Source organism: Prosopis cineraria, unplaced genomic scaffold (assembly GCF_029017545.1).
Source record: "Prosopis cineraria cultivar Desert tree isolate PC_DT_omini unplaced genomic scaffold, ASM2901754v1 PC7, whole genome shotgun sequence".
Lineage (NCBI taxonomy): Eukaryota > Viridiplantae > Streptophyta > Magnoliopsida > Fabales > Fabaceae > Prosopis > Prosopis cineraria.
Genome location: NW_026555338.1, coordinates 20,152,853 through 20,166,352, shown reverse-complemented (window position 1 = coordinate 20,166,352; position 13,500 = coordinate 20,152,853). Strand labels below are relative to the sequence as shown.

The 13,500-nt window shown below is 28.8% G+C and overlaps 1 pseudogene; it reads left to right on the top strand.

The window, feature by feature from the left end:
* Positions 1-2,012: 2,012 nt before the first annotated feature.
* On the top strand, positions 2,013-7,498 carry LOC129315827 ((-)-germacrene D synthase-like; annotated as a pseudogene).
* Positions 7,499-13,500: the final 6,002 nt, after the last annotated feature.

Genomic DNA, 13,500 nt, shown 5'->3' with positions numbered 1-13,500 from the left:
ATTCTAAAATAATTTATATAAAAATAAAATAAATTGATATTTACAGTTTTAATATCCACTTGCTTTCAAATTGTAAAGTAAACGATCACTACTGTTATACTATATGAAATACTTTTTTTAAAACAAAACATATATTTTAGATTTTTATTTTGTATGGATATATTGAAATAAATTATTAATATTTATATTTGAGTGTAATTGAGATTATAAATTTTAATATTTTTATATAAATAAGTTGTTCTTTATTCTATCTTCTAATAATCACTAAGAAAATACGCATTAAGAATAAAAATATAATTATTTATGCATGGCAGTGTGAAAAGTTTCGGAGAATCACAACCAGGTCCAACAAAAAAATAATTATTGTAAGGTTTATTGATAACTAAACTAAATTACATTGACAACTGGCTGTATTGTCAATACAGTTTAGTTCAATTATCAATGAACCTTATAGTAATTAATTTTTTTGTGTGGAATTTCAATATAATTCTCCCGAAAGGTTTTGAGACCTAAGGTGAAATTTTTTAGAGGCCAAATATATTATAATTTATCTATGTTCATATTATTTTTCTAGCTCTTTAAACTATAAAATCAGATATTAAAATTTTGTGATCAAGTAATTCTTATCTTTTAATTTCAATAGATAATATAACTAATGTATTTAATATATTTCGTAACATAAATGATCTTAAATAATTTTTAAAAACTTCTTTTAACAGTAGTGACTGTTATTCATATTATAAAATAAAGAATAAAAAAGGAACAAACACACTTGATGTGACCGACAACTCAAATATATGATTGGTGTTCTTTCTTTCTTTCTGTTTTCAATTAGACAGCAAGCCAAAAAAAAAAAACCCAATAAGGAAATAAAAAGGATTCGCAGTGGCAAATGGCAGCAAGAATCAAATCAACAAAGTCACAAGGAAACAAACTTGTTGATCAATCAACATAGCCATTTTTTTATAAGAAAATGACAATAATGACAGAAAATGATTCAATTGAGAGAGAACGAGATATGAGAATTGTTAAATTATAACAGAGTGGTCCCCTTCATCTTAATGATTGGTTGTATATTGGGTACAAGCAAACATTTTTTGAGGCTTAAAACAATGGCCTTGATTAATGGCCTTACATCGAACACAGCCTGTGTTTATGATAATTACATATAAAATACTGATGGGGTGTTTGGTTCTACTGTTGAGAAAGTTTAATCAACTTATCATAAATCTTGAGTTTGAGTCTTATAATATGAAGTTATAGTCACATTAAATAAATATGTCAAAAAGGGCACTTTGAAGACGCATGGGATTCACTTATTTTTTATGGATATTATTATTGGGAAATTTGTCCATTTTCTCGTTCTATATATGTTTCCTAGAACTTATATCTAAGGAGAGAAGACGTTTTTCCTCCACATTTTCTCCCTTCCCAGTTCATCTCCTCTTATTTCTTTTTTTTATTGATAAAAAATAGTTCTCTATCATAGACCCTTCATTATATGATAAATGCTCCCAGTGAAATAATGCAGCTTTGCCCCCTTGTGGACTGTATAATTACTCCTTCTTGTCCTATATATAAGTATTTTCAACATACTTTATCTAAATGAAAATTTTAAAACTCATCACTAACTATGTTCAAAAAATTAATAAGTTCTTAACTTTATCATTATTAAATATACATATTTTAATACTTTAATAACGTACTTTGTCTTACTAACATTTAATGAGGGGTTAAAATAGAAAGTTGTGATAAAAATTTGATGACATAACTTATAAATAAAATAAAAAAATTTCTTCTTTCTCTGCCTTAATTATAAATAAATAGGCGCAGATTTTGGCATGCTGAAATGAGTTTTGAATATTCTCTTTTACTTTATGGTATAATTCACGTGTCGAGATAATGATGTGGTTATTAGAGTTCTTATATTTTATAATTAACAAATTATTCAACGTTTCCTATAAATATCTCCACCCACTTTTAATGATGCAAGTAAAACCCTTTCCATTGATTTGCCAAAAGCCCCTTCTCTTGATAGCCACAATATGTCTATCATTGCTTCTTCATCACTGCTTGTTCCTCCTTCACACCCTAAAACTAATGCAACATCCAAGTTGGGTCGACAATCTGCAGATTTTCATCCTTCTCTTTGGAATGATTATTTCCTTCAATATGCTTCTGACGATTTGGTAATTATGTTTCTACGTATAACACACACACACAATATTAAAGTAGAAGAGCTTTGAAGGGTGGAGTCTTGGAGAAAATTCTCTCTTATGAACCTCTTCAATAAAATTGTCATTAACCTTCATTATATTCTTATCATTTACTTTCCAGCAATTAATTTTATTTTACTTTTCTTTTGCTCTCCCTCTCCCACTCCCCCCCCCCTCTCTATACACACACAAATATGAGTCTTTAATTACCATTGGCCTGGCCTTGTCTTTGCTTTAATTTTTACATGTTTTTCATCAGAGACCCAAGTGCAAATTACCGCTGCTACAGGCTATTTTTATATTTTTTATTTCTCATCCTATATTTTAATTTTCTGCATATATTAATACTGGGTGTTTGCGTTTCACTTGGATATGGATTTGGGAATGGTGCTTATTTTAGAGAGGTATTATTGTAGCTAATTTTAAGAATGTGATCAAATGTTGGGTTGGGTTTTCATTAACCAGAAAAAAAGGTTATTTATTGATTAAAAAAAATATTACACACACTGATTCATAAAGCAAAAAAACATCCTATCGGTACAACCTACAAGGCTACAAGCAAAGAAAAGAAAGCAATAATTCCTAAAGTATAACCTTCAATATAAAACTAAATACAATACCAAAACAAACCAAATCAAATCTATCAATTTTGGCCCAAGTTGGGACCTGATTCAGTTCTCAATGAAGTCTTTCATTTGGTTTCGTTCCTTGCTCAGTTCAAATCATGCCAAAAAGAATTTTGAAGTAATTATTACTAATTTTTTCCTTCATTAATTTTAATATTTTCAAATCATTTATGCAATATGTTATCTATTATAGAGCACCCTTACCTAATTTTTACAGTGTTTCTAACTAATCATGATAACGACAAGTTCATTCAAACCACACACACACATGTAGGAAGTTGGTGATGAAATGAAGAAAAATATTGAAACATTGAAAGAAGAAGTGAGGGAGATGCTTGTCTCTACCATGGAGACGCCCTTGAAGAAAGCTGAAGTGGTTGATTCAATTCAATGTTTGGGTTTGTCATATCACTTTGAGCCTGAGATTGATCAAATATTGAAGCAGATTCAAAATGATTGTGTTGAAAATAATGAAATAACTTTTACTGGAGATCTGCATTCTCTAGCCCTACTCTTCAAGTTACTGAGACAACATGGATATCCTGTTTCACCTGGTATACATGCTTCCTATGTGCTCCATTTTGTTTTGGAATTTGATTTCCATGTTAATATAAAAAATATACAAAAAGAATCTTACTCAGTTCTTTTAAGAAAAATATTCTACAATCTTTTTCTTGTGTTTTATTGTATTTGTATCATGTCAAATGAGCATTCTAGTCAATTAGTTAAGATATTTGGACAATCTTGAATTGATGAGGTAGATAATTAAAATTTTGAATTTTTATTTTCTAAGAATATGTATATATAATCTTTGAAAAGATATCCTATTTATAAGTCATGAATAAAGTTATTCACCACATACTCCATATACCGCACGTATTTTTTTCAAATAAAATGATTTTTTTAATTTTCAAAAATAAAAATATAACTTAGGCTATTTTTTCCCCACAAAAGTAGCTGTTTTTCTTTTTCTTTTTCTTCCTACTAATTGATATGCACAAATCATCACCACCAGATGTGTTCAACAAGTTCAAGGATGAGAAAGGAAACTTCAATGAAACACTTACTTTGGATGTTGAAGGAATGATAAGTTTGTATGAAGCTTCTCATCTGAGTATTCATGGAGAAGATATTTTAGACGAAGCACTTGCTTTCACCTCCAATCATCTTCGATCCATCACCGTTGAATCAAACCCCTTTCTTGCAGCAAAACTCAAAGATGTCTTAAAGCAATGTCCATATAGGGGAATGCCAAGGCTAGAGGCACGAAAGTACATCTCAATCTACCACCTTCATCCTTCCTATAATGAAGTTCTTTTGACCTTAGCAAAATTAGACTTCAACGCACTCCAAAAACTGCATCGGAAAGAATTTGGCAATATTTGCAAGTAAGTTCTTGGCCGAGCTAGTATTGGAACAAAAAGCAAGGGAGGAGAATGACAATAAAGTTCCAAAATCAGAATTTATGACAGTTAAGTATTTCACCAAATTTCCAAAAAATAAGTTGCTAATATTAATTCAAACTGTTGCAAATTAAACAGGAATCTCAATTACAAACTGAAAGTTATATTTAAACTTTAAATATCCTTTTTACAATTAGAATTCCGGAATTTATGACTATTTGAATAAATGTTTATAACTGATTTTTTAGTAAAAATTTTCGGGGACCTAACTTTCATAAATTATGAGTTTTGAGTCTTTAATGTCATTCTCCCAGGAATAAATACCAAATATTGTCGCTATGAAATATTACTGACACATACATACTTTCATTTTCGTGGTGGTGTTGTTAGGTGGTGGAGTACTTTAGACGTGCCAAGAAATCTTTCATATGTAAGAAATAGGACTGTGGAATGTTGCTTTTGGGCTCTTGGGGTTTGCTTTGAGCCTCAATATTCCAAAGCCAGGATCCTCATGGGCAAAGAATTTGGCTTCTTAACCATCATCGATGATACATATGATGTCTATGGGTCCATTGACGAACTAGAAATCTTCACTAAAGCGATTGAGAGGTTTAATATAGTTATCATGTTATTATATATATACTTCCTCTTAATCATAACATAGGACATTGATAACTATTTTATGGTTCTAAATTTTTTTACATATTTTCAATTATAAATGCTTTAACAATGACAATTTAAATTTCAATGCATCATAATTTTTCCAAAAAAAGTAATAAATTAAGTAGGAGTATAGCTGAAAATATTTATAAAAATTACCTAATGTTCTATATTTTGAACCAAGCAGAGTTTCTAAAAGAAGCCCTATATTTTGATCTAGAAGGAGTATAATTTTGAATTGTGTCTGTTGAATTTAGAAATTAGGGCTTTCCACTCTCTTCCCAGATACATTTTTTCTACTATTAAAAGTTGAAGTGTTTAATCCTTTCAGGTGGGATATTAGTTGCTTGGAAGATCTCCCAGGATACATGAAGCTAATTTACAAACCGCTGCTAAGTATCTTTGAAGAAATAGATCAGGAGATTGGGAAAGAAGGAAGATCATACAGTGTTGACTATACCATAAAAGAGGTAAAATCTCGTCCATTAATTAACTATATCTCAATTTCTTTATCAATGAATCTTGAAAATAAACTAGCTAGATGTGATTAATGATTTTTTTTACATAAAATACTGTTTTCTGAACTAGTTTAAAAGGATAGTAGTGCAAGGCTACATGTCAGAAGCAAGATGGTTATATAGGAACTATATACCAACAGTTGAAGAGTACTTGAACACAGCGACAGTAACAACTTGTTTTTTGTTGCAATCGATGACATGTTTCATTTGTATGGGAGAAATTGCAACTGAGGACGTCTTCAAATGGGCACAAAACCCAACCTAAGATTGTCAATGCTGCTTCTATTGTTTGCAGGCTCATGGATGACATTGTCTCCAATGAGGTTTCTCTCTGTCTCTGTCTCTCTCTCTCTCTCTCTATATATATATATATATATTTGTATGTATAACTGATCTGCATTTGAAAAGATGTTTTATGATTCCTTATTAAAAAAAATATAAAACTTGTAGTCTCTAAACATTTTCTCAATCATCGGTTCAATCCCTGAATTTCAAATAAGACTAGCAACTCAGTTTTAAGGGCCTATTTGGTTGCTACAAAGGAAAGAAATTGAATAGATTAAAAAAAAATTAGAATGATATATGAAGATGTGAAGGGGAGATAGGCAATAGCAGAACTAGGACCCAGAGTCAGGGAGTGCAAAATAATTTAATAAAAAATTAATGTTTTTTAAAAATAATAATTATGTTAGGACTAAGATTATAATAACATAAATAGTTTTATCATCATTTTTCATTTTAAAAAATTATATTGAACAGATTGATATGGCATTTTATTATAAATATACTTTTCATATATTATCTAAATCATTAAAATATTATATACTCCTTCTATTCAAAAATGTAAGGTATTTTTAACCAAATCTCACCCCCAATAAAGTAGTCACCTACTTTCCAACTAACCTTATCTTTTCATATTTACCCCTATTAAATACTCTACAATAAATATAAAGTCATTGTCAATAGGAACACTTTTAAAAAAAAAGGCAATGATTACACCTTAAAAGACTAAAAATACCTTACATTTTTAAACATCCAACTTCTCAAAAAATGTCTTACATTTTTTAACGAAAGAAGTATTTAATAAGCTTTTGAGCCTAAATACTTTTTATTTAATTCAGAGGGTGTAAAATATATATCAAGAGTAAAGGGTGCTAAGTTGTAAATTTTATACACCCCCTCAAGTCTATGTGGCTCCACCACTAGAAATAAGTTAACCATGTTCATAAGGGGGTTAGGAAAGCTAATTTAGTTCATCAAATTAAGATTTATGATTCATTAAGTTTGTGGAGGGTGAGGTAATTACCACATTTGTGATATGCCATGTTAAGTTTTATCATAACCATAAAGAGGAAAGGTAACTTAGTTTATTTTTGCTCTTATTTCTTTAGTTCATTCCATTTTCATCTTTTCCAACAACCAAACAACTCATTATTGTTTCTTAACTCAAAACAACTAATTCCTTATATATAGTTTTGACTTGGTACACAACTTCAGTCCCTATAATTCGTTAACTCAATAAATTATAAGATTTGAGTTGTATTGAGTCAAAGTTTAGGGATTAAAATTGAGAGAAACTTTTTTAGGTACTAAAAGTTATATTATCCGCTCCTTATATATTATTATTATTATTATTATATAACTTTCTATTAAAGCACTTTGTGTTAGTACAGTTCGAGCAGAAAAGAGAGCACATAGCCTCACTTGTGGAATGCTATATGAAGGAGCATGGTGTGTCAAGGCAAGAAGCCATAGATGAATTTAGGAGGATGATTAACAGTGCATGGAAGGATATCAATGAGGAATGTCTCAGACCAACTCAAGTGCCTATGCCCTTTCTTATGATAGTTTTGAATCTTGCTCGTTTCATGGATGTGATATACAAGGATGCTGATAGTTTCACTCATTCTGGAGGAATCATGAAGGACTACATTACACTATTACTTGTGAATCCTGTGCCACTATGAGCAACATATGTGTGTGTATTAGGATGTCAGCCCCCAAAAATAGGGGTGACCGATCATAAGCCACAAATTTAAGATTTATTTCATTTAATTAAAATGTATTCAATTTTACACTGGCATTTTAATATTATTAATATTAATCATTATAATAATTATTTCAACATTTTTGTAAAGATTGAAGCTTCTCACCTTAGAATCACCGACGGCAGAAATTGGGAAAAAAATCGATAGGAGCTGGGGAAAGGAAAATCATGAAACCATGGCAGCAACCACGAAGCAACACACAGACTGAGGGAAATTAAGGAGGAAGTTTCTTGCCACCCATGGTCTTCGATGGCCGCAAGCAAAATGAAGGAAGCTGTGAGTTTGACAAAACCCCCCGCCACGGCAGCCATCGGCAGCAACAAAATGCAGGGGAGGAAGAAAACGAAGCTGAGTCAGAACAGGGGAGAAGAAAACAATAACTGACCAGCTTCCAACTCACGAATTCGGCCCTTATAAATCCTAGACCAGCTCTTCGTGTGCTCACAACTCTCAAATGGAAGAAATGAAGAAGAAAGAGAATCAGATCGCACCAATAACAGAGAAGGATGCGGAGGCTAACAGCAGAGTGAGTGACCAAGAACCCGTTACCCGAACCACAGTGCTCGCTTGCGTGACCGGCGACCCGAACGTCGGTGAAGAGAGGATGGAGAAGCCAAGTGAGGGACGAGCACTGTTTCATTCTCACGGGTCTAGAATTTTCGGAATGAAGGAAGAGAAGGAAGGAAGAAATAAAAGCACGTTTTTGGTTTGATTTTCTCTTTCTTATATTCTATTTTCTTTTTTTTTTTTTTGATAAGGTAAAAATGGTAATTTCATAGAGGTTGAAGGGAAGTAAAGCTGACGTCAATGATAATTACCATTCAGTCATCAGTTACCTTAATAAATTTATTCCAAAATATATAAATATAATCAAATTACCTTATGATTATTATTTTTTATCAAGCCTCCGGATTATTATAATTATTAATTTTAATTTTACAATTATATTTTGGGTCATTACATAGGGTTTACAATTATTGACTACAATGAGCCTTATAACATTGGCTTTAGTTTAGGGTACGTAAGAGAAATAAACTGTATATTGCATAATTTGTTGCATTATGCTATGTATTTGTTCAATGAAATATGTCATGGTCTGTTTTTGTTGGATAATATGTTAAATATATGTCGTTATTGTGCTCTTTAAAAATAAATCGTTGTAATGCATTTCAAACAAACTCATGAGGAAATAACTGGATCACATGCCTTATATATAGAGTCGAAGGAGTCCTCTTATTGATGATTTATAAATAGTAAATCTTCTCAAAGATTATATATACATATTATTAGGAAATAAAAAAAAATTAATTGTCTACCTCAACTTGAGATATCAAAATATCTTAATAACTAATTGACTAGACTAATTTGATATGATATTACAATAGAGATAAAAATAAGAGACAACCTAATCATTGTTTCTAATAGTTTTTGACAGTGAAAAACATAATCACTGTTAAATTTTTTTTTCTGTAAAAAGTTTATTTTTAGTGACAAAGTTTTTTTTCTTGCAAAAAAATAAGAGTTATCTCGTGCCATGTTATTGGCTATCTGTGTGCCTCCACATGCCATGTCATCACCACCTCACTCTATGTTACCCTGCCACATATACATCTCCTCATGCCACATGATCAACACCTCACTCCATGTTATTTTGCCACGTGTCTGCCTCCTCATAACACATCATGCACCATGTCGCCAGATCACGTATTCATTATGAAATATGCTAAGGTAAAGATTTGAATCTTTAACCTTCATCAATTAAAATATACCTATAACTATTATATATAAAATTAAATATATATTATTTAAGTACATACATATATATCAAATAAAGTATTATTAAAAAATATACATTTTTTCATTTTATTTTTAATTATTAATGTGCTGAAGTATTTTATATGACCATACACAAACACACACACCCACACAAACACACACACACACATTATATTTTTTAATAAAATATTATTTTTATTAGGGAAATGAACTTAAAATGAAACAAATTTTAATGATTAAATAATTTTCTTACAAACATTTTAACCAGTTTTTAAATTTATTTTTTAAATGAAAATAATTAAGTGTAAATTTATTTATAAATATGTATCATATTAGTTTATGTTAAATATCTTAACTTTATCTTTTCCAAATTTTTATCAAAAATTAATAAAAAATGATTAAATATTTATCTTCTCCCAAGCTAAATGTTTCCCTTTCTGTTGTTAAAAATAAATTTTATATACAATTTTCTTAAAAAAGTATCTTAATAAAAAAATAATTTTAACCATGTAAATTTTCTTAATAATCATTTTGAATAATTTTAAATTTTTAATTAATATTAATAACTTTTACAATACAAAATAATTACATGGATATTAAATGTAGAGATAGTAATATAGACTAACCCACAAGTTGTGGGCTTGGTTAGGGCAAACTGGCATAACCCACCTTGGTAGGTTATATTTCTATCAACCTTGCATAACCCATAGTAACCCATCAGTAAAACATTTTTTATAATTTTTTTAATTTTAAAACTTACAAATTCACCTCTTTTTTATTTTTGTGCCATAAAAAATCATATTTTTTAAAAAAATTAATTATCCAAATGATAATAAAAGTCTTTTTAAATCATTAAAATACATAATATAAATTTAAAATACATTAATATAATTCAAAATAAATATATACTCCATAAACAAATGTAGTAAAAGGTTGGAATTACAATCCAAAGCTTATATTTTGCAATGGAAAAATCAATAGCACACTAAGCTCTGTAACAACCCATGATGAAATGCTAAGACTATCACAAAAGCAAAAGGGGAAAAAAAAAAAACAAGAAGGAAGGTCAATTTTTCCGATGGAAGGAAGATAAATTTTGCAATGAATTATATCAACAAAAATGATGACCCTAGGTAGTGGCGAAGCCACGTTGGCTTGCGGGGGGTGGGCGCACCTCACTTTAATGTGGGAAAAATTACAAATGGGACATGGAAAATTTTCAACTGGTACCCTTTACTTTTGATATTTTACCCCCTTTGAAATAAATAAAAAAATATTCAGATTCAAAAACTTATTAGATATACAATATTTTAATAATTAATTAGATAAGATATGAAGAGCATATTTATAATAAAAAATTATATCAACTTATTCAATATAATTTTTAAAATGAAAAATAATGATAAATCTAATTATATTATTATAACTTTGATCCTAGCATAATAATTATTATTTTTAAAAAATATTAATTTTTTTATTAAATTACTCTATACCTCCAAACTCAGGATCCTAGCTCTGCTACTAAATCCTTAGAAGATATTGGATTTGGAGTTATAATCTACCATGTTGGAATATTTTCAAAATGAAGAGATTTTTTTTTTTTGAAGGCCATGTCCTTTTGAAAAGTCATGTCCTTATAAGTTAAGAAGTTATGTCCTTGTAAATTAAGAAATATTTTTATGAAAATTTATGTAGAGAATTATAGCCACCAATGTCATGTCTCTCTAAATTCTAAAGGCACTTTTAGAGAGTTATAAAACTAAAAGGTATCACTTGGTGAAAGAAAATATATTTTAAGAAAACTCTACATATTAAAAGGATATTTTTTTAATGGAAAGTTATTATAAATAACCCTCGGTTAATCTTAATTATTAAACTATGTAGGTTCATAAATTAATACAAGATATTTCATGAACCAATATAAGAGTTGTAAACCAACATTGGTTGTAACTTTTAAGAAGAGTTTTATTACCTAAAAGGTATCACTTCAAAGCATCACTTCATTATCTATAAATACCCCTCACCATCACTCATTTGGGACATATAAAAAAGAGCTCCAATTTTGATTGAAACTAATTGCCTTTATTCTTTCAGTGTACTAAAGATAGTGTTAAATCATTACTTTGTAAAAACTATTGTTGTCTTGGCTTGAGTCTTGGTAATACAAACCATACTCAAGGGCCTTCATTGTATTCTAAAAGAAATTCACTATCAACCCAACTTATACTTGAAAACTAGAATAGGTGGGGGTAAATTAAGCCTAAAGGAAAATGTTGCTCACACCTTCAAAATGACGTGCACAACTTTCTTCTTCATTTCTACTTCTTTTGTTCTTCAAAGAGCCCTCCCTGCCAACATACAATACTTTTATATTCTTTTTAGGAATAAAAATTCCCTTCACAAGCTCAAGGCATGTGGAAAGGCAAATTGTTTTCAAGTTAGATTGAAATGTTAAAAAAAAAAAAAGGGCAAGCTAACCCACCAACTCATGGGTTAGCCCATTGTGGGTTTAAGTTATGTGGTATGAGTCAAAACCACCTCATATCTAAATGAACATGTTTTTTTCTAATCCAACCCACCACTTTTTTTACAGGTTGGAGGGTTGAGCCCGCGGCTCAACTCATATTATTAGCTTTACTCAAATGTGATTAATCTAGCTAATCTTTAATTGTTCTCTACCCCATAACAACAAGGCATATTTGAATAACTTTTTATATTCTTCTTAGTAATAATCTATTATAAAAAATCTTATTAGTAACTCTTTTTTATAACAATAAAAACCTAAACACTAGGTAAAATCACAATAAATCCTTGTCAAAAAGTCATTAGAGCTTAGCAAATAGAGTAGGCACCATGTGTATACTAAGCCAGACAACAAATATGCAATGTCTCAAGTAGTTTGTAATGCCATTTGAATCTCGTAATATCTATACAACTTTAACATTTTAATGCCATTTATGTATTTGCATATAAGTAAGTACTTATGTATAACTTAGCCTAATTATAATTGAAAGTAATCATCTACTAATATTTTAATAATATCATATTAAAATACTAGCTTAATAAGATCATTATTAAAAAAGATGAGCTATATATGTCTAAAAAAGATTATGTATAATACAAAATTAAAAATAATTTAATAATTAAACTTAATAGATCGTCATTATTATCTCTTTTATTTCTTGATCCTGTATATCATTTATTTCTCATTCTATATATACAATAAAAAAATTAATTTCATAAATATCTTTTGAATGATTTTATTTAATTTTAAATTTTTGAATAATTGATAAGAAAATTTTTTTTAATAATAATTTTATAAATTGTTTTATATAATTTAATTTTTTAAAAAAATATTTTTAGTGGTAACAAATATTACTATAAAAAATAATTATATAAATTATTTTTAATTTTTAAATTATTTTATAAAAATATTTTTTATGGCAACAAAATGTCACTATTTTTTTTAGCAATTTTTTAAAGTTGCTATCAAAAATCAAGTTTTGGTGATGACATAATGTCACCATCAAAGGTCAACTTTTGATAGTGACAATTAATTGTTACTACCAAAAGTAAATCTTTGATGGTGACTTTTAACAATTGTGTCACACCTCGATACTAAATGTGTGACCGGTATAAAATATGAGATGAACTTATATATCGTAAGTCTTGACTAATTAGAAATTAAGCTAAGTTATTGTTATATGTAAATTATACATAACAATAAAGTTTGTAAAGCTTTAAGCGTTTTGTGGAAATTTCAGTAAAGTCCTCGTTATAATTTGGACCTTTTAAATTTTCACAATAACAAAACCTGTCAACCAAACCAGCAAAGAGATTAACTCCATTCTAGCAATTTACATAATAATAAAATAAGACTAGGACCTAACTATAGTATACATGGAGCACTAAGCTATGATTACAAAATATAATACATAGTTTTACCAAAATAATAATCACAATATGCCTCTTTTCCAAAAAAGAAAAATAGCCCCTTAATGATCTGTTAGAGGCATAGAGTCAACTACAATATCTGAGACCAAAGAAATTACCAGTGAGTGACATTCTAATAAAAATTATAATAAAAAATATATAGAGATAATAAATAATAAATTATGCTCAAAGTGACTTAATGAAATAATGTATCGTATACTTAAGCTAGAAACAAATAATAATTTTTCTCAATAATATAATTGTGAAAATTAAACATTGCTAGCAAAATCACATAAATGTATTAATTTTAAATTTTTTTT